General features: G+C 39.5%; 1 protein-coding gene across 1 annotated transcript in view; it reads right to left on the bottom strand.

Moving 5' to 3' along the window:
• The window catches only part of TMEM45A (transmembrane protein 45A), a 75,381-nt gene extending 70,379 nt beyond the window's left edge, over window positions 1-5,002 (bottom strand). The window contains exon 1 of the mRNA XM_078452934.2: window positions 4,677-5,002. The gene's annotated coding sequence lies outside the window, so the exon portion shown is untranslated. The remainder of the gene's footprint in view (window positions 1-4,676) is intronic.
• Between the last annotated feature and the right edge of the window lie 18,773 nt (window positions 5,003-23,775).

Here is a 23,775-nt window from a genome sequence, read left to right as displayed (position 1 = left end):
TATGGGATTTTGAACAGCCAAAGAATCTTGAAAAAAACAAAGCTGGAGGTATCACAATTCCAGTTTTAAAACTATACTACTAAGCTGTAGTAATCAAACAGTATGGTACTGACACAAAAATAGATATACAGATCAAAATAACAGAATAGAGACCCCAGAAATAAATCCACACTTGTATGATCAATTAATCTATGATAAAGGAGGCAAGATTATTAAATGGGAAAAAGACAGACTTCAATAAATGATGCTGGGAAAACTGGCCAGCTACATGCAAAAGAATGAAACTGGACCACTTTCTTACACCATACACAAAATTAAACTAAAAACAGAATAAAGACCTAAATGTGAGACCTGAAAACATAAAACTCTTAGAAGAAAACATAGGGAGTAAATTCTTTGACATTGGCTATAGAAACATTTTTCTGGATCTGTCTCCTAAGGCAAGGGAAACAAAAGCAAAATTAAACTATTGTGACTACACCAAAATAGATTTTGCACAGCAAAGGAAACTATGAATAAAATGAAAAGGCAACCTACTGAATGGGAGAAGATGTTTACAAATGACATGTTTGATAGGGGTTTAATATCCAAAATGTATAAAGAATTTTAAAGAACTGAACCCCGAAAACCCCAAATAATCCAATTAAAAAATGGGCAGAGGACCCGAATAGACATTTTTCCAAAGAAGACGTACAGATGGCCAACAGACACATAAGAATGGTTCAACATCACTAATCATCAGGGAAATGTAAATTGAAACCACAATGAGATATCGCCTCCATTTGTCAGAATGGCTAAAATCAAAAAAATGGTGAGTGTTGGTGAGGATGTGGAGAAAAAGGAGACCTCTGCACTATTGATGGGAATGCAAATTAGTGCAGCCACTGGGGAACACAGTATGGAGACTCCTCAAAAAATTAAAAATAGAATCACCATATGATCCAGTAATTTTACTACTGGGTATTTACCCAAAGCAAAATGAAAATACTAATTAGAAAAGATATATGCACCCCTATGTTATTGCAGCATTATTTACAATAGCCAAATTATGGAAGCAACCCAAGTATTCTTCGACAGATAAATAAAGATGTGGTATATATACACAATGGAATATTACTCAGCTGTAAAAAAAAAAAAAAAAGATATTTCCACTTGCACCAACATGGATGGACCTAAATAAAGGATATAATGCTAAGTGAAATAAGTCAAACTGAGAAAGACAAATACCATATAATTTCACTCATACATGGAATCTAAGCAACAAAACAAACAAAATAAAAAGAGACAAACAAAAGAATAGACTGTTACATATAGAGAAGAAATTGGCGGTTGCCTGAGGGGAAGTGGATAGGGGGAGGCATGAAATAGAGAAAGAAGATAAAGAGTATACTTACATGATTAGCACTGAGTAATGTATAGAATTGTTTAATTAATTAATGTACACCTAAAACTACAATAACACTGTATGTGAATTATATTTCAATTTAAAAAAATATTGTGGTCCCATTCATATCTTCAAATTGTTTAGATCTATACCTGTGAGTGAATCCTTACAGAAGGGCTGAAAGGTTTTAGACTAAACCAGTAACAAAGCTTCTCTCTGGGGAGAGTAACAGATTGAGAAGAAAGCAGGGAAACAAAGGGGAAACCATTGCATCTGACTTATACAGTTTCATTTTTTCAAAAAGGATAATCATCTAGCGACATTTATCGAATGTCTACTATATATCCAGGTACTACCGTGGGTTTTGTTCAAGCAGGATGAAAAGACAGAGTGCTTGCCTGCAATGAGTCCCATCTTATAAACATGTAAAATGTCTTCTGTTTCCAGGCACAACACATCCCATAGACATGACCCGTGTTGGTATTCTAGCCCCTCCAAGGAAATTTTACCAGCTCAGTTCTTCAAATGTGCTCTCCCCCTCCAATTAGCCTTCTCCAATGGACTTCTTGATTACCAACACAACTGCAAACAAGAATAGCCCAGCTTTACATGCCTAAGGCAGTGTAGCTTGTGGTTAAGGCTTGGGGTCTAGAGTTAGACCAGATGGGCATCTGCCATTTGTTCACTGTGTGACCTTGGGCAAGTCTCTTAATATGCCTATGCCTCTGTCTCCTCAGTCAATAGGTACCAACCCTCATAGGTTTGGTGAGAGGACTACATGAGTTAAGACATGTTTAAGCACCCTGAATAATGTTTACCATGTATTAAGTAGTCACGAAATGTCAGCCATAGACATATCAAAGAGCCATCTGCAAGCAACAGACTGTCCCAGCGAAGAAGAGAAAAGAAAAAAAAAAATCATCTCAGAATCTCAGAGGTAATTTAATAATTTTACAGATGATGGCACAAAGAAACGCATAATGGCTCAACATCTTTCCTGAGGTCACACAGTTGGTCAGCAGCAGTGCCAGGACCAGAGCTCAGCTTCTCTCTGCCACAGCACAATGCTCTCAAGGAAGAAAAAGGAGGAGAGCTCCAAACTAGCTTTCCACTTAGGTATATATTGTAGGTCTCATCTAACTCCATAATTGGAAATTACAATGTTACAAGTATTAACACCTGAATAGGTGTTAGCAGGGGGAGAAAGAGCTACTCTGCAGACACTGTGTATGTACAAGGGTAGGGGAGAGGTGGAACGATTGCATCCATGTCAGACTTCAAGTCAAGGCTTGTTTCTACAAAGTATCTGGGATAATAGCCCAGAATGTCAGACTACTTCATCAGAGCTCCCAGAGAGACACCAAACTGTCAAAAAGATATGGCCAAGGCTCACTGCTCAGTCCTGACCACACAGCCTGCAAGCCCTGAAGGGACGTCATGGAAGCAGTGGAGTAGATGGGGAGTGTGTGCTGGGCAGGATGTGGAGACTGGACCCCAGAGATAGACAGTTCTAGAAACACCTTCACCATATAACTGCTGCCATTTCAGCTTGCCGTCCCCCGCCCATCTACATCCCAAGCCTCCCCTTCCCCATCAGGCTCTCCATGCAGTCCTCTCCTACCTCTCCCACCTTTCCAACCTTTCCACCCACGAACCTCTCAAAGATTTTCCTGCATCACAACCCACTGTCCCTAAGCATAGGTACACATTTTCCAGCCTCAGTGCTTTGCCCCTGCTTTTCTTTTCTCCTACAATACCTGCCACCTGCTGTTCCATGATCCTTTTCCTCTCCATCAAAACCGTTGGGCAAAATCCTTTCCCAGAAAGCCAACCCTTCTATGAAGCTATCCCACAGTAAGAAGTCCTCTTTCCATCTTCTGCACTCCCAGAAACTCCTAGCTCTTTCTCTGGCACCTGATAAATTCTCCTCTCCTCTCAAGACTCTCTTTCCTTCACAGCCTAATATTAGTGTATCACTAACAAGAGGTCAGGACTCAGTAAATGCTAGCCACTAATATGGAGGTAAGAATGGTAGCTGGGAAAATGACATGCAGCAGAGGAAGCTAAGACGGATGGAAATGAAGAGTGAGCACAAGAGCAAAGACTTACTATGTGTCAGAACTATTGTTTCACCTGTGTTAACTCACTTAGTCCTAGAGACAACACCGTGAGGTAGGGCCTATCAATATCTCCGTATTACAGAGGGGGAAACTGAGGCACAGACAGTCTGAGTAACTTGCCCAAGGTTCGAACAGTGGGGTTGCAAATTGAACTAGGCCAATGGGCTCTTTATACTGTTTCACTGTCCCTTCTAACTCTGCATCCCTGAAAACCACGTCAACTGTTCCACCCACTGAATGCACTGCCTCTCTGATTCAAAAACACACTCTGCAACTTGCAATTATGGCACCAAATTCCCACCAAAGGCTTTCTGAGCGAGAAATTAAACATCAATTCTGGTCAGATCTGCCATGACAGTAACTAACATATGACAAAGTCCCAAATCCAAAACATTGCTTAAGCAAAATTATAGATGTTTTGAATGGAATGGGCCTCAGGTCATTCACCTAGGTCAAGATTTGCCATAATTTCCATTGCTAAATCCTGAAATATGTACCACAACTGTCTGCAAGCATACACATCTAACAATCGCTCTAAATATTATTTTGATAGAATTATGGGATTAACATACAATTACAAAGTTACTGATGCACAGAGTTGTTTGTCATGTATTGAAGGAATTTGGACCTCCCACTATGGATGGATGAACACAGAAAAGATATTTTTGGGTTACAACTACATTCACATGTAAGTGAAACAGCAATTACCTACATAATTCAGAATTTAAGTTACTTAATATTAAACATCCAATGAACAGAAGCAAAGGTTTTGTGAATTCAGAGTAAGTCTGATAACTTTCTCAATCTTCTGTCAAAACAGTCAGGGGAATGAGGGGTGGATAAAGATTTCGGCTTTACAAACGCATACTTTGTTCTCACAGAAAGAAAATAGAAAAATACATCTATCAGATTCAACTTTGAGGTCTGGAGAGGCTTACAACAGGACACCAGTTAAATTTCTGTCCCTGGGAAATTTTAAAATAACACACAAGTAACCAAAAATTAAATTATTAGCAAAGCAGAAGAAAAGGAAGCCGACGGTCTGTGCAGTTTGTGGCAGCGAGGGGTATTTTCATCTCTTTGACGAAGAGAAGATAATGAGAACAGCAAAAAGACGCAGGAGAGAGATCACAGAGGGAGAAACAGATACCCAGCACGTCTCCAAAACTTACCCAACTCGGTCTGTTTACTCAACACTATTTTTCTCACTTTGCCAGTTTTAAATCAGACAGCGGCTGGGCTTTTGTTGTTGCTGTTTCTGTTCTTTTGATCCCAGAGCCCCATGAAAATTAAACTGTGCGCGGGATGAGATCTGGCCCCGTCTCAATTAGCGGAAAAAAAAGTTTTAAGCCTGGATCCTCGGTTGCTTCTTTGGGAATATGAATAATAAAAGTGACTAGCAGGAGAGGACGTGGGGGACGTGCTCAGCTGACGTCGGGCCCGCGAAGGGGCCGCACAGTTCCTCGGCGCAGCTGTCCAGATGTGCCTCATCTGGCTCCCCCCCCCCCCACCCCCACCGCCACCCCCCGCCCGGGGCACAAACCTCGGCTGCCCAACTACCCCGAAGCTCCAGCTCATTGGTGGTCGCGACTCCCTGCTTGCTGCCTATTGGCCAGCCAGCCCGCCACTCTCGCAGGCCTGGACCCGCCCCCGCCCGCCGGGCTAGCTCGCTCCATCCTCGAGAGGAACCTGGAAGTGCAGCGCGGGCGCTGATGTGGCACTCAGCAGCGGCAGCGGGGCCCGGGAGGGGCTGGGGTCCTCAGGGAGTCCTGCGCACCCAGGACCTACCCCGGCCCCGGCCCCCGTTATGCTCAAGCTTTGAGGCCTTTAGGCTGGTTTGTTTAAACACAATGATTGCAGTCTGTTCTTGGGATGAAATTAAGGCGCGCCGAAGTTGGCTTAAATCCCCTGCATTTCCGAGTGGAAGGGACTGGGTCCCCGGGATGCCCACGCCCCTAAAGGGCGTTCAGGCCAGGCCTGAGGACTTCGTTCTCCCCGCTTTCTCCAGGGAGCGAATGATAAAATTCAAGAGCTTGTTCCTTGGCGATAGTATTCTTCTGTTGGGGGGGGGGGGGGTGTAGGGGGGAAGGGGAGGGTGGAGTTAATGAATCCTTTATTGAAGTCCTTATTAACCAGAAAGGTGAGTGTTTCTGCGTAGAAGCCCACTTACAGCAGTGATTGGGTTACGGGAGTGCTTTGGAAGACTTAGCTGCCGTGGGGTTTTTTGTTGGGTGGTGGCAGTCGTAGAAAAACGGGAAATACTGCTTTATTCTGTGAGAATTTAACCAGAACTGTACCAAATGATACTTTGATCCTGGGGAAATCGTGCAGGGTCGTTGACTGGTTCGTTGATTAGTTGGGGCGGGGAGGGGTGGTCTGAAAATCAATCGCTGTTATAATGTAAGGATATGACAGAAATGTGACCTCACTGAAATATTAAGATGCCGAGAGCAACACTCATTTGGGCCACCCACCGTGAAAGGTTCCAGGCCTTGTACTAAACAGCTTTACCCACATTATCATATATAATTCATACAACCATCTTGTGAAGTAGATACTATAATTATCTCCATTTTCAGATGAAGCTACCAAGATTCAGAGAAGTCTGTTCTAGTATGCCACCAAGGTCTCCAGGTTATGTTTGTGGTACTACATCATGGACACTTACCATCATGGACTTACCTACCATTTACTGGGAGTGGGTAGGTCAGAATTTGTTGAGTGCATGCCTCTACCTTCTGATGTCCAAAGCTTTTACATCACAGATGATGTCCTCATGGTTGTTGTATTTGTTATCTATTGCTATGTAATGGATTACCACAGATTTAGTAGCCTGGAACACCACGCATTTATTATTGCACAGTTTCTAAGGGTCAGAAGCCGAGGCATGGCTTAATTGCATTTCCTGCGTAAGTCTCACAAGGTTGCAATCAAGGTGTCTTCCAGGCTGCATTCTCATCTGTAGGCTCAACCGGAAAACAATCTGCTTCTGAGCTCCCTCAGGTTCTTGGCAGCATTCATTTCTTTGCAACTATAGGGCTGAGTTCCCAGTTTCTTTCTGGATGTCAGCTAGCAGCTGCCCTTACTTCTTAGTGTCTAGTCTCTTCAGTTCCTAAAAGCCAGGAGGTCAAGATCATGGGGGGCCTTTAAAATCTGTCTGACACAGTGGACTAATCAGACACCTTAGTCTAGGTAGCCCTGATTATAATGTGATCACACCTCCACATATGCTCCAAAAATTTAGGACCTTGTTCACCAAGTAAAAAATATGTGAGTGGATTAACAATATCCAATCCCTCTGTCAGTCAAGGAAACCCACAAAGAAAAGATGGCTATTGAAAGTAATCATGAGTCTGGCTTTCTGAAACATTCGTGATCTGACAATGGGGCACCTTTTATCAAAAAAGCTACACAACAGTGTAGTCAAGATATAGGATCAATCTTCCACACTCATCACCACTGACAGGCAGCTGATATTATTAACCATTGGAAGAGTTCCCTCAAAAACTACTTAAAAAAAAAAAAGATTCCTGGGGCATCTGGGTGGCTCAGTCGGTTAAGCGTCCGACTTCAGCTCAGATCATGATCTCACAATTCTTGGGTTTGAGCCCCACGTCACGCTGTCTGCTGACAGCTCAGAGCTTGGAGCCTGCTTCAGATTCTGTATCTCCCTCTCTCTCCACCCCTCTCCAACTTGCACACGCTCTTTCTCTCTCTCTCTATATATATATATCTCTGTCTCTCTCTCTCAAAAATAAATAAACATAAAAATTTGTTTTAAATAAAATAAATAAACAAACAAACATTCCTGGGGAATTTTGCTTGCAAAAAGATGGAGTAGACATAATTTTCCCTATTTCCCCTGCTAGTACAACTAGAAATCAGACTTAATACACAGGCATACCCTGTTTTACTGTGCTTCTCAGATAATTGAATTTTTTTCAAATTGAAGTCTTGGCAACCCTCTGTTGAGCAAGTCTAGTGGCACCATTTTCCAACAGCACTTACTCACTTTGTTTCTCTGTGTCACATTTTGATAATTCTTATAATATTTCAAACTTTTTCATTATTATTATATTTGTTACGGTGATCAGTGATTATGACTTGCTGAAAGCTCAGATGATAGCAGTTTTTAGCAACAAAGAACTTTTTAATTAAGGTATGTACATCATCTTTTAGACATAGTGCCATTGCACACTTAATAGACTATAGTGTAGTGTAAATATAACTTTTATATGCACTGGAAAACCAAAAAATTCATTTGACTCACTTTATTGCAATATTCACTTTATTGCAGTGGTCTGGAACCAAGCCAGAAATATTTCCAAGGTATGTCTGTATAAATAAACAAAGAAAGACTTTGAAAAGTTGCAAGGAGAAGGTAGACAGGCTAATAATCTAGGGACACAAGGAATGACATGATGGTGAGTTCCCCAGGTTTTCTTTTTGTCTCACTGGCCCAGACTTGGAGCCTAACAAAAGCCTGTTCTCTCTAGCCAAAGGACCAGGAAGGGGAAGCCTAGAAAGACAAAACAGAAAAAAAAATGTTTGGACAATAACAGCTATAATCTAGCCAAATACCACAGAAAACAAAATACCACCAGCAAAGGCCAAATAGAATCCTAGACCTCTCTGCCCTTACCAAGTTATACTAAGGTGAAAACAAAGGGCTAGTTCTTTGAAAGGGTCCATGTAATGGACAAACTGCTAGCATGATGGACAAAGTAAAAAAATGAGAGAAGATACAATTAACCAATGTCAGAAACAAAACAGAGGATCTCACTACAGACCTTACAGGCATCAAAAAGACGATAAAGGAATCCTACAAACAACTCTACACATACAAATTTGATTTAAACATAATGGACCGTTTCCTTAAAAAACACAGATGAGCACAACTCACCCAATATGAACTCATTTGAATAGCCCTGTAACTATTAAGGAAATTGAATTCATAGTTCAAATATTTTCAAAAAAAGAAATCTCCAAGCCCAGATGGTTTCACTGAAGAAGTCTACCAAGTGTTTCAGGAAGAATTAACACCAATTCTATACAATCTCTTCCATAAAATAAAAGAGGAGATAACATTTCTCCAGTCACTTTGTGAAGACTGTATTGCTGTGACACAAAACCAAACAAACACAACACAAAAAAGAAAACTACAAACCATTTTCCCTCATGAATATAAATTCAAAAATCCTTGACAAAATATTACCAAATAGAATTCAGTAATATCTAAAAATAATTATACTCCATGACCAAGTGGTTTTTTCCCCCAAGGATGGGAGTCTTGCTTAAAATTCAAAAATCAGAGGCACCTGGGTAGCTCAGTTGCTTAAGCACCCGACTTCTGCCCAGGTCATGATCTCGCAGTTTGTGAGTTCAAGCCTTGCATCAGGCTCTGTGCTGACAGCTCAGAGTCTGGACCCTGCTTCAGATTCTCTGTCTCCCTCTCTCTCTCTGCCCCTCCCCCGCTCATACTCTGTCTCCCAAAAAATGAATGAAAACATTACATTTTTTTAATATTCAAAAATCAATCAGTGTAATCTGTGATATTAATAGTCAAGAGAAAAAAGTCACACAAACATATCAATCGATGCATAACAAACATTTGACAAGTATCAGTATCGTAAAAATGCTCAGAAGAGGAATAGAGGGGAATGTCACAATTTGTCCTACAAAAATACTGCAGTTAATATTCACTTAATGTAAAAGGCTGGGGTTTTTTCATATATACATTGTGACTATATTTATATAACATCCTTACAATACAAAGTTATAGAAACAGAGAATGGATTCATGATTGCCAACAGTTAAGCAGGTGAGAGCGGGAGGGAAATGAGCGTGGCTATGAAAGGGCAACCTGAAGGATCCTGTGGTGAGGAGCATGTTCTGTAGCTTGACTGTATCCATGGCATGTTGTTGGGATATTGTACTATAATTTTGCAAAATGTTACCATTGAGGAAAACTGCTTAAATGGTGCATGAGCTGTCTCTGTGTTATTTCTTACAACTGTATGTGCATCTGCAATTATCACAAAATAAGAAGTGTAATTTAAAAAATATTTTTTACTTTATCTCCCTCACCTCCTCCTGGTCAACTTAGTAAAACAGTTTGGTCACTGAGCAAAAGTGCGGCTGTCTCCAGAAAGGGATACTGTCCTCTTGGCCGCTTCCTGGGTACTGTTTGGGTAGAAGGGGTGGAGGGTTATACAGAGGTATTTTGAGAATTCAGAATTCTGCCTCGGTGATTCTTGGGCATGATGTCTCATTCTTTCCCCTACTGGCAACACTAGGTCATCTAGGTTGGTATAAGGTGCAGGCTGGCCAGAAGGGGGCCTAGAGGATTCAAATTTCATTCTGGTTCAGCCACCTCCATCCTCTTGTTGGATTGACATGGTCCTAGATCATAAGGAGAACAAACACTTGATTGTGTACACTGCTAAGTCCTCCTACAAAAGCCCATGCAGGCACAACTGGAGGACATAAAGGATCTCTGTAAGTTTCCTTTAACTGCGTTTGTCTTTCTTGCACCTGACCCTCTGAACAAAAGATGTGGGTGTGAAGCGGGTGTGATTAGGAAAGAGGAGGTTATAGTTACTGGAACGGACACACTGATTTTGTAGAGACACAGGGAGAGCAACAGCCCTAAGGGGGGGACACCATAACCCCTGGAACACAGGGAGGAGTGGATGGGAATATTAATCATAAATTGTGTTTCAGAACTGCCCCTAGGGGCTTTCTCCCCAAGGAAAATACCAGTTTCCCCCAAACTGTTGCAAGCATCTCAGATGACACTGCGGGTATGTCATACCCTATCAGACAGCCCTCAGACAGCCCAGACCACAATTTAACCTTCCCAAAGAGTCTGGAAACAAGGGATGACTCCAGTTTCTGTAATGCTCTGACACAATACCTGTCAACACCTCTGAATGGTTTCTTCACTCCCATTCACAGTCATCCTATGAGTTAGTAGCATAGACAAACAGGACAGGTTGGACTGACTACCCTGGGGTAGTCTTTCTAAAAACAGAGACTAGGGGGGCACCTGGGTGGCTCAGTCAGTTGAGTGTCTGACTTCAGCTCATATCATGATCTCATGATCTATGAGTTCAAGCCCCATGTCAGGCTCTGTGCTGACAGCTCAGAGCCTGGAGTCTGCTTCAGATTCTCTGTGTGTCTTTATCTCTGCCCCTCCCCCACTCACACTCTGTCTGTCTCTCTCTCTATCTCTCTCAAAAAAAATAATAAACTTTAAAAATAAAATAAAATAAATTAAAAAAAACACAGACTAGCTTCAATTACTCTAACTTAACTAGGAACTCTAAGGCTTACCAACTCACCAGGGGGCTACATAGGAGACACTGTCAATCTATACACCCTCCCCCACACCGCTGACCCCCCTGAGCAGAGACTTTCCAACAATTGTCAACAACCTTAGTCTTTCAAGGGACACCATGTGCATTCCTAAGAATGTACTTCTTGAAGTGAAAGCCAGGCACTAACTTGCCTCCCTCCCCAAAACACAGTGAATTGCACCTTCAGAATTGTCACAAGAGACCTACAAGTGTTTAAACAAATACCACCAGCAGATCACGTACCTCTCAGACCAAGAAGAAGATCTTTCAAAACTAAGACTATGCTTAGTTACTTGGAGATGCTTGCCAGAAGGATAAATGACTCATTAATCATGTGGAACTCTCATGTCCCCCTACAACAGGAGTCATCTAATTAGAAAAAAATGGTGCAAAATTTACCTCTTACTATAGTTGATCTTGTTCCTCAAAGGCATTCAGGTCAGGATTATTAAGGATGATAGACTGTCTCCTTATGGGCCAAGGCAGAATTTGTGCAATCATAAATATATCCTGCTGAATTTAGAGTTATGCCTTGGGCCAAATGAAAAGATCAACAGAAATTTAAAGAGAAAGACATTTGGTTTTCTAAGGTTGACCCTGATGGTTTATGGGATCTGTTTAGCTGGTGAATCCAGAACCTTGGGCAGAGAAGGAGGGAGGTTTGAGGTCAATCCCACTGCTTGGAGTCCTATTGATGGTAATGAAGTTACCATCAATAATGGTAATTATTGTTATCCAATACTGGTAAATGATTTAACATTAATGGTAAATACTGCTGTCCAATTATTGTCCTTAATTAAATGGTATCCAAGATAAATCAAAAGATTAATCAGATTGGCTGAAGGAGTGGCATACTTGTGGGAAAATATGCTCCAAGTAATGATGATAAAGAAACAAGAGATGGATATTGTTTGAAGACAATTTTCCATAAGACAACACTTCTGGTTGTCTTATGAGCAGAAGTACTGACAGCCTTTCTTCCAGATTATCTTTTCAAGAATGTTTGCATTTTGTTTAAGCAATGTTTAAGCAATATATCAGCCCTGGAAAATAGAGAACGTCTCCTTCCAGAGCAGAGGGTATAATAAAGAAAATGTCTCCTTCCAGGGCAGAGGTTGAAATGGTTCGCTTGCAACCCATTATAAAATGTTAGGGTTTTCTAAGCTCAGGAACCCATTATATGTTCAGGCATCAACTGTCTCTCATTCTATAGGATTTGAGGTTCTGAGAACCAGCCCAAATGCTGACTCTGGCTGCTGTTATTACTATGAATAGCAAACTGTCCTTCCACTCTGACCCATAAATCTCATGTCCTTTTTCATCATTCATGACACCGTGACAGACTAACATGTTAGCTTACATGTAGGGGACAACTTCATAACCTTTACATTCCTTGATAGAAGCACCATGGTCTATCAGCCATCACCCCAGATCTCTCTCAGTCAAGGCACTGTAGTTGTCACTCTGACCTTGTTTGCCTTCAATCATTAAATCCACCCTTGTATCTGAGGTTAGGTGTCTCACCTGCAATCTCATATTCTGAAATCTCATCATTGCCTTCAGCAATAAAGCCCAGCACCATGACAGCATCTTCTATCATTACCCCTAGCCCATGGTAATTTCTCAAAGACACCAAGTGTCCCACCTTGTCATTAGAGCATTCCTTATTACCTTATGAATGGAGTGTCCCCTGGACCCTCTTAGAAAACATGATCAAGGGTGGGTCCTCTTGTCTCATATAATAAATCCACTCTAATATTCCCAACTTCCTGAGCCCCCTGATCCCTTTTTCAGTACTCTGCCAAGGCAGTTCTGGAATTTCCAACTGTTTTATTATAAATCTTTATCATGCCCAAGCTTCATTGAGTCATTCCAGCAGGCAACTAGGACAGACTGCAAGTGTCCTTGCCAGGTCATCAAATGCCAAGCACAGGAGAGTGCTACCATGTTTATAAACTTCTTCCTATCTGGTCTTGCATTTCACCCTATGTACTCCAATGTTCACACGTATTTTTTTACTGGTTCCTGCTAGTTCATTATAGCTGGGTCCCACAATTCTTTTGGGAAGCAGTGTATTTCATCTTGGTGACAGAAGTGTATTTCTTCACTTAGGCTATTGGTTTAGAGGCAGTGAGGTGTAGGGGGCAAATCTAAGAAGAAGGAACACTGCCCTGTGAAGCAGCCACCTCAGGGGATCTTTCATGGCTACCAGGCAAAGTGAGACCACTGTCCTCTAACAAAAGAAAGGCAACTTCTTTTGCCAACCTCAAGGATTTAGGGAAATCAGGAGGTCAAGATTCTAGAATACCTATTCAAATATCTTTATTGCAGATGTCAGAGTCTCACTGCTTGGTCAGGGCTCTGGTTGTAGCATAGAAGACATATCAAGGCTACTTATTCAGTTTTATTTGCAGGTCTGCTAAGTTTTCTACTAAATCTTGGGCTTGATTTTCATCACCATATGCTGATCCCTATCAGTGATGGAGTTCTCTTTAAACACTGCCTTTGAGGCTTCTCTGCTTTCATAGCCTAGGTCAAGTTTATAGTTGCCTGAATTGAGCCTGCCATTCTCTTCTTTGAGGCTTTTGAGGCAATTAACAAAAACCTAACAACTCCCTAATTCATAAAATCTGTTCTAATATAGTTCAAGTGCTGACCCTGCGGTATTGTCTAGTGTTTCCTCTTCCACTTATATATACTTCATCCCAAGGCATGAAAAGTAACAATCTGAGGGTTAGGGTTAGGGTTAGATGTCTGAAGCCAAAAGTGAAAAGATCCACATTCAGTGTTTGAAGTGAGATGCTGTTCACCTGAGGTAAGACTTCTCACAGGGAATTATCTGCTACAGCTGCATTAGAAATCTGAAGTGGGCTCGAGGGATGTGACACAAGGCAGCAGAGGCATCAGCTATATCTACCAAGCAAACAGAAGGGGGAAGTGGAAGAGTATAAAATACTAAATTTTTTAAAAGTCAATAAGGGAGAAAAAAGAGGACCATAGAACAGGTGGGACAAATAGAAACCACTTAGCAATATGGTAGATTTAAGCAGCAATATATCAGTAATTATATCACACATAAATAAACCAAACAAAAGACGTATTGTCAGGGTAGACAAACACACACACACACACACACACACACACATACACAGAGCTGTATGCTATTTATCAAAAAAAGCATCTATAAATATGAGCACTAACCAAAAGAAAGCTTAAAAAATCATATTAATAACCAAACAGAATAGCCTTTACTGCAAAAAAAATTAATAATAATAGATATTTCATAATGATAAAAGATTCAATGCACCAGGAAGATATAACCATTCTATTTTATACACCCAGTAACACAGCTGCAAACTATACAAAGTGAAAACTGGCCGAACTACAAGAATAGAGGGACAAATCCACAATCATACAGGATATTTTTTTTTATTTTGTTAATGTTTATATATTCTTGAGAGAGAGAAGAGAGACAGAGAGAGAGAGAGAGAGAGAGAGAGAGAGAGAGAGCATGAGCAGAGGAGAAGCAGAGAGAAAGGGAGACACAGATTCACAATCAGGCTCCAGGCTCCAAGCTGTCAGCACAGAGCCCAATGTGGGGCTCAAACTCACAAACCATGAGATCATGACCTGAACCAAAGTCTGATGTTTAACCAACTGAGCCACCGGGAGCCCCAATATGGCATATTTTAACAACCCCTCTCTGCGATTTATAAACAAATAGACAAGACAAAATTCTAAAAGTGTAGAAAATTTTAAAAAATTTTTAATGTTTTTATTTATTTTTGAGACAGAGAGAGACAGAGCATGAGCAGGGGAGGGGCAGAGAGAGGCAAAGACACAGAATATGAAGCAGGCTCCAGGCTCTGAGCTGTCAGCACAGAACCCGACGCGGGGCTCGAACTCACGGACTGTGAGATCATGACCTGAGCTGAAGTCGGACGCCCAACCGACTGAGCCACCCAGGCGCCCCAAAAGTGTAGAAAATTTTAAACTCACAATTAACAAACAACTTGACATTTATAGAGTACGTAGAACTATATCAAACATCTGCATAATAAATACTCTTTTCAAACACACATGAACATTTACACAAGTTGATTATAAACTAGTCCATGAAATATAAACCAACAATTACAAAGATTTTGAAGTCATACAAGATATGTGTTCTGACTACAATGAAATAAATCTAGAATCAGTAACTGAAACTAAATATAATATATCCATGATTCAGAAATTTGGAAAAATATACTTCAACATAACCCATGGGTCAAAAATGCAATCACAATGCAATCACAATAGGAACAAGAAAATGTCTCAGCTGACTGACAGCATATCAGAACTTTTGGAATGTAGGGAAAGTTGAAACTTGATAGTATTAAATACATATTAGAAAATACCAGGGAGTGCCTGGGTGGCTCAGTCGGTTAAGCATCCGACTTCAGCTCAGGGCATGATCTGGCCGCTTGTGAATTTAAGCCCCACGTCAGGCTCTGTGTTTACAGTTTGGAGCCTAGAGCCTGCTTCTGATTCTGTGTCTCCCTCTCTCTCTGCCCCTCCCCTGTTCACACTCTGTCTCTCACTCTCTCTAAAAATAAATAAACATTAAAAAAAATTAAAAAAAGAAAATACAAGAATGGCTAGAAAACCAATGATTGAAGCATCAAGAATATGGTAAAAGAACAAATTAAACCCAAAGAAAATAGAAAAAGGAAAATAATAAAGTCAGAAATACATACATTTTGAAATGAAGGGGTGACTGTATGGCTCAGTCAGTTGAGCGTCCAGCTCTTAATTTCATTCAGCTCAGGTCATGATCTCACGGTTCACGAGTTCAAGCCCATATCAGACTCTGCACTGGCAATATGGAGCCTGTTTTTAATTCTCTCTCTCTCTCCCTCTGTGTCTCTGCTCTCCCCCTCCTCAAAATAAATAAATAAACTTTTTAAAAAATGAAATAAATGACAAAAGTTGAGATATAGCCAAAGTAAAAGCGATGAATCACTGAAGTAGTAATTAGTAAAAGTTTATTGGGCACACACCAAAAAAAAAAAAAAAAAAAAAACAGTTTGCAAAAAAAGGAGACTCAAACCAAAACACGGAATGAGGTTCAGGGACATATTGCTATAAAGCAGCTTCTATCAGGGGAAAGCAGTGACTGTTTATTCTTCACAGTGATTGGTTACAGCATTGCAATTTTCTTAACTGATAGGGAATTGTTCAAGGGTTACTTCATATCAACCCTGAGAAACATTTTAAGTTTTGCTTATGGTTTTCAGAGGCATAAGCAAGAAATGGATCAGGTCAAGTTAGTCTTACAAAGTAAGCTAAATAAAGCTCTGTTTGTACGACTAAACTGGTTTTGTCTGCTCAGGGAATTTTCAAGGCTCATCTCTGCTTTTTATTTTAACAATGCATATATATATATATATATATATAATGATATGAAAAGATATTCACAATATATTGCCAAATATTTTTTTAAAGTAGAATATCAGGTATTTTAAGTCTGTTTATAAATGTATAAAAATGTTATCTCAGGAGATTGGTACTAGGAATGACTTTTACTCTCCACTGCATATACTAGAATGTAGATTTATTTCAATGACTATACTTACATTATATATTTTCAACTTATAATTTTTAAGTAATTTCAAAATTACAGAAAGATCAAGATCAGTACAAAGAACTCCTGTACATCCTTTATGCAGATTCTCCAATTATTAATACTTTCCTACCAAATTTCAGTTCACTCTGTCTCTGTCTCATATAAATATTTGTATTGAACACAAATACAATGTTACCATTTAATCCAAAAAGTCAAGTTTCAATAACTGTTCCAATAATGTACTTTATACATCAGGATCCAAGACCATGTGTGCATTTGCCACGTTTCTTTGCTCTCCTTCAATCTTTTTTAAAAAATGTGATTGTTTATTTATTTTTGAGAGAGAGACAGAGCGTGAGTGGGGGAGGGACAGAGGTAGAGAAAGACACAGAATCCAAAGCAGGCTCCAGGCTCTGAGCTGCCAGCACAGAGCCCTATGCAAGGCTCAAACCTATGAACCGCACTGCAAGATCATGACCTGAGCCAGGTCAGATGCTTAACTGAGCCACCCAGGTGCCCCTACTCTCCTTCAATCTTAAACAGTTTTTTAGTGTTTCCTTGTCTTTCATGACCTAGATTCCTTTTGAAGAGTACAGGTCAGTTACTTTGTAGGACCTCCTTCATTTGGAATTTGCCAGATGTCTTCTTATGAGTTATGCATTTCTGGAAGCAATACCATCAAGACCAGGAGGCACATGATATTGATTTGTCTTATTACTGGTGATATTAATTTTATCCTTTGGTAAGATGATGTCTGCCAGGTTTTCTACTATGAAGTTAATTATATACATATTGTACTTCTTACATAAGCAAGAACTACTTTGTGGGAAAATACTTTGAAGCTGTGTCTACATTTATTAGTCGGCATTCTACTGTAAAATAAGCCTTTCCTTCTTCCCCATTTATTTGCTTTTTTTAAAATTTAATCTGTATGGATTAATGGATTCCTACTTTATAACGGGTAACGTTGTAAAATTTTTTATTTGGAGTCTTAAATTGGCCCAGACTTGGCAAGTAGAAGTCCCTTCAATTTAGCTCATGAATCCTTTTGACACGTAGCCAGCATTCTTTGTTTATTCTTTACTTTCTGGTATATGATGTTCCCAGATCAACTGGTCTTTTTATCTGCCTCAACCCTGGAGCCAACTATTTCTCCAAGTATCCCTGATTCCCTAGGGTGGACAATGGTATTTAGAAACCAAGAAAGGGGCTAGATGTGCTCACTGCTATTGTGTTATTGCTTCTAGGCCCTCTTAGTGGAGTGTGTGTGTGTGTGTGTGTGTGTGTGTGTGTGTGTGTAAAATATCATCATTATATATGGTAATATTTTGTATTATCATATTTATGGCAATATTTAATCAATGTCAATTTCATGATCTTAATGATTATGCTATGATCATGCAGGAGAATGTCGTCATTTTTTAAAAGTACACATTAAATTATCCAGAGGTAATAGGATATATTCATAAACTAAAATATTAAAAAATTCAACATTTATTTTTAAAAAATAAGGTTTCATGTCTGCCACTTCCTCTCAAATGGTTCAGAAAATAATCACAATAAAAGAGAGAAATTTATGTATATATATGCACATATATGCATTTATCCATATGTATTCACATATATATACACACACAGAGACATACATACCTATTTGTATATATTTAAAACCCCCAGTTTCAGCCCAACACCATAGGGCTTATTCAACACATTCTCGCACTTTCCATATTTGAACCTCCTTTCTCTGACAGTGAGATAGTTGGCTTTCATGAACCTCAATATATTTACTTATAGACTCAATCTCCCTGAATGTAACTAACCTTCCAGCTTCACCAGCAGATTCCTTAGTCCTAAGACATGCCAACCAGTACACATAAACATACCTATGCATACCTATACATGCACATAAGCCAACTACTATAGGTCTAACCCTTAATCCTGAGGAAGGGAGAAAGAAGAAGAAAGGAAGAAGAACAAAGAAAAGGAGGAGAAAGGGGAGAGGAGGAGGAAGAAAGACTACTAAATGGCCTTTTGACTAAATTACCCCTTATGGAAGGAGAAGAAAAAGTAAGGAAGAAAAGAAGGAAGACAGGGAGGGAGGAAAGAAAGAAAGGAAGAGAAGGAGAGAGAGGAAGGATGAGGGAAGGAAGGAAGGAAGGAAGGAAGGAAGGAAGGAAGGAAAGAAATATGACCACTTATTATATAACTTCATAAAAGACTTAAAACTTCTTCCAAAAATAAATATGAAAAATACGTCTAGAAAAGACTGGAAAATGTTGCTAAAATATTAATCACACTTATGTCTAGGTAGTTAGGTTTTGAATCATTTTTATCTACTACTTGTTTGTTTTACACTTTTTTCAATAATCAACATATAGTACATTATACTTTTAAAATAAAAAAATGGAACAGAACAAAAGTCCACAAATCGATTCACATGTATATTGATGTTTGTCAAATTTGTGAAAAAAATTCAATGGAGAAAGGATAGAGCTTTCAACAAATTGTTGAAACAATTGGGTATTCACATACAAAAAATAAATAAAATATCTTTCCAAAACCTATGTCTGCCCATACTCTGCAACATACACAAAATTTAGCTCAAAATTGATCATAGATTAAATGTAAAATTAAAACTATATAGCTTGTAGAATACATAGGAGAAAACCTTTCATAACCTTGGGTTAGGTAAAGATTTCTAAAATAAACCAAAAGCACAATCCATTAAAAAAAAAAAAAAAAGAAATGAGAATTTGAACCTCATTAAAATTAAGAACTTCTGCTCTTTGAAAAGCACCATTAAAAGAATGAAAATACAAGCTATCTATTGGAAGAAGATATTTGCAAATCACATACCTGATATGAACTTGTATCCAGAACATATAAGAAACCCTCAAAAACCAAAGCAATTCAAAAAAAACTACCCAGTATTTTTAAATGGACAAAATATGTAACCATATTTTATAGAAAAAAAAATACTGATAGCAAATAAGCACCTGCAAAGATGTTCAATATCATTCATTAGTCATTTGAGAAATGGAAAATTAGAACCACAGTGAGATACCATTACATACCTGTTAGCGTTAACAGCACTCCGACTGATCTTGAGGGTTTACCTGCTTCAAGCTTAGGCACTCTGCTTGCTGACCAAAACTTCAGAGTTTGTAGCAGGTTCTGCTTGACATACTGCAAACTGCTGGACTTGAGGAACAAAGGACCAGATTTTCTGGAAGGTAAGGCCTGAGCACACTCGAAAACAGACACCACTGACCATGGTGTCCTCAGTAAGAGATTCTGGGTCCAGGGGCAGGAGTCCGTACTGCCTTGCCAGGACATGGCTTGATGGACTACAGGTGCAGCTTCTACTGAAACACCTGGGAGTCTGGCAGAGGCGAGGAATCTGAAAGCCCTACGAGGACAAATGATCAACGGTTGAGCCCCAGCTTCTCCTACACATGCCCCCTGACCATTTCCCCTGCTTCCCCCTTGAAAAGCTTCCTGCTACACCCGGACTGGGAAGCTGGTCTTTGGGACATCAGTCCACCATCTTATTTTAGCTTCCTGAATAAAGCAACCTTCGCTTTTCCACCAATATTTGTCTCTCCCATGTTGACTTTCAAGCAGCAAGCAGCAGAACCTGAGTTCAGAACCAGTCCTCTGTCCGGTAACATTAGAATGGCTAAAATTAAAAGATTGGCCCCATCAAGTGGTAAGGCTGTGGAGCAAGTAGAATTCCCATGTAGAGCAAGTGGGGACAAAATAGTATAATTGCTATGGAGAACAGTTTGATGGTTTCTTCCAAAGTTAAACTACACTTACCCTATGGCCCAGCAATCCCATCCCTAAAAAAATGAAACCCTAGGTCCACAGAAAGACTGGCACATAGATGCATAACTACTTTGTTTGTAATAGTCAAAACTTACAAACAACCCAAATGTCCATCAGTAAGTAATTGGATGTGGTACCTCCATATAAGGCAATACTACTCAGCAATAATCACTGTGGATGAATCTCAAAATAATTGGGCAGGGTGAAATAAGTCAGACAAAAATTTCTGTATGATTCCATTTATATAAATTTATTTAAAAAAACACAAATTAATCTTTAGTGGCAGAAAGTAAATAGATCCAGGACAGGGTAGGAGGGTTATGGGAAAGAGAAAAGGAGAACTTACAAAAGGGTACAAGTGTATACATGTGTCAATATTTATCAAATTGGTACCTTTTATGTGTATTTAATAATAAAAAAGAACAATTATTAAATTGTAAAATATAAATATGTACAGTTTATTTTATGCTGTTTTAAAACTTTATAAAGCTGTTTTACTTTATAAAGCTGTTTTAAAATGATGTTTTTAAATAAAATAATGCTATCCAAAATATCATTATGGCAGAAGTATTTTATCCCACAATTTTTTTCCCAAAGAATCCATTCACAGATTCTTTTTTTTTTTTAACACTTATTCATTTTTTGATAGAGAGAGACAGAGCGCGATTGGGGGAGGGGCAGAGAGTGAGGGAGACACAGAATCTGAAGCAGGCTTCCGGCTCTGAACTGACAGCACAGAGCCCAACACGCGGGCCTCGAACTCACCTCCCACAATTATTTTTTAAGAATAGATTCTTATAGGGACACCTGGGTGGCTCAGTTGGTTAAGTCCAACTTAGGCTCAGGTCATGATCTCACAGCTTGTGAGATCAAGCCCTGCGTTGGGTTCTGCACTGACAGCTCAGAGCCTGGAGCCTGCTTCAGATTATGTGTCTCCCTCTCTCTCTGTCCCTCCCTGCTCACATTCTCTCTCTCTCTCTCTCTCTCTCTCTCTCTCTCTCTCTCTCAAATATAAATAAACACTTAAAAATTTTCAAAAAAGAATAGATTTTTATAAGTAAATTTACTAGATCAAATAGTAATGATATTTTTAATGTTCTTGAGACACAAATTACTTTCAAGGTTGAACAAATTGTTACTGTTAAATATCACATCTCACCCTCCCCAAGCTGAGAACTATTTTTTTTTAAATGTTTATTTTTGAGAGAGAGAGAGAGACTGAATGCAAGGAGGGATGGGACAGAGAGAAGGAGACACAGAATCCGAAGCAGGCTCCAGGCTCTGAGCTGTCTGCACAAAGCCCGTCACGGGGCTCGAACCTGTCAACTGTGAGATCAGAACCTGAGCCCAAGTCTGCTGCTTAACTGACTGAACCACCCAAGCACCCCTCTGAGAACTAATTTTTTAAAACATTTGCAAATTTGATGATTTTAAATGGCTTCTTATTTTTATTTACATTTTTATTACTATGGAAGCCATATTTTAAACAGAAAATTTACAAACTTGAGAGGCTCAAGGGAAAGCATTTAGGGTGAGATTGCTGTGGAACTCAGGTTCTGTGAGAGATGATGAATAGCACAGGAATATTTGCCTGAGGAAGCCCCAAAGGACGCAGAGAAAGTCCTGAACTCTCCCTTCTAGGAACCGTAGGGCTATCTTTCAGGGAAGGAACTAGACCTATGGTATAGGGCACTAGAGGGAAAGAAAAAGATCAGATTCTGTGTGGCCAGAGCTCTTACCAAAGGGAGATTGTAGGTCAGGATGAGAAAGGATCTGGTTTTGTTTTGTTTTATTTTGTTTTGCTTTGTTTTGTTTTGGTGGTAAGAAGATGAGTGACCCATAACAGCAGTGTCAACACTGTGAGCCTTAACACAATGAAATAGGCTGCCTTCCCAGCCCTGGCAATCATTAAGAAAAGCCTGGAACATATGTGGCAGACCCATTGCAAAGGGAGTTCCTGACTCAAGGAGGAACTTGGATGAGACAGTCTTGAATCAGATGATCTTTATCAACCCCCCCCTTTTATTGATATGTAAGTAGCATACATCACTGGATAAGTTTCAGCATAAAGATCTGGCTTAACACATGTTGTGAAATGATTACCACAATAAGTTTAGCTAACATCCATCATCTCAGTAAATAGAATACAGATACAATAAAAAGAAATGGGAAAAATTTTTTTCCTAATACAAGATTAGGATTTACTCCCTTAACTGCTTTCATATATATCACATAGCAGGGGTAACTATAATCATCATGTTGTGCATTACATGCCTAGAACTTATTTATCACATGATGTTTAAAAGTCATCTGATTTTGTTTTTCTCATTCCTCCTCCTCTATTTTTTTTTCTATTTGCTTCTACACTTCCCTGGGAATAGTGACTTGTCATTATCTTACTATGTTTGCAAATTGAAGGGTGAGAAATAAAGCCACTTGTTTATAAGAACATAGTGAGAAGCCTTTAAACACATATTAACTAATCACAGACGATGGATGTATTTCAGAGATGAGAAGAGAAATTCCTGAGAAAGTACTTGGCTGGCTCCATAATCATGTTAAAATGGCTCATGACCAGCACACCATTATTATTACCCCTTAATGAATGACTAACCAGTGCCCATCCCAGACAGAATATCCAAACAAAAAGACACAATAGTCATTACAAAGGTTTCATCAGTTGCACTTATCTCTCCACCAAAACATTTGAAGGCAATTTATATACTGGCAATGAAACCATGTACTGTGAAGAAGGATGTATAACTCACAGAACTCTGAGGAGGGAGGAAGTGAGAGGGAAGGAGGTAAGAAGAGTTTGAGACAATGTCTTCTTCATTAAACCCTGAAAGCAGCTAGATGGAGTGTTTGATGCCATGCTAGAAGGTTTTGATTTAATAATGAGGGGCAGGTCTTCAAGCTAGAGACTGACACAATCATGTTATTAAGAGTTATCTCTGAGGAAGTGATGTGTTGATTTTTGTATACTATCTGTCTTCTTCATAGGGATATGAGCGCCTGAAAGACAGGTGTTTTATCTGTTTTGTTCATTGGTGCTGCCCCAGCACAGCTCAGGCAGTCAAAATATTTTTGTTTAATGAACAAATAAATCCTAGCAATTAGTAGGCAAATGAGAGACTGAGCGATCAGGAGCCAAGGCAAGGTGTGAGTATGTTCTGGAGTCTAAGCCACTCAACAGCTGCTGGGCACACAAGGCTGCATAGGCTGGGGGAAAGAGAACAGGTAAGATGGAGGGGTTTCACAGTTACTGTTGTTTTTTGTTTGTTTGGTTGTTTACTGAGATAAGATTGACATATAACACTATGTTAGATTCAAGTGTGTGACATAATTATTCAATATGTGTATATATTGGTAAATGATCGCCATAGTAAGTCCTCTTAATTAACATCCATCACCACACATACTTACGATTTTTTTTCTTGTGATGAGAACTTTTAAGATCTACTCTTTAGCCACTTT

The sequence above is a fragment of the Panthera onca genome, chromosome C2 (genome assembly GCF_046562875.1).
Source record: "Panthera onca isolate mPanOnc1 chromosome C2, mPanOnc1 haplotype 2, whole genome shotgun sequence".
NCBI lineage: Eukaryota > Metazoa > Chordata > Mammalia > Carnivora > Felidae > Panthera > Panthera onca.
This window is presented reverse-complemented; position numbering and strand designations above follow the sequence as displayed.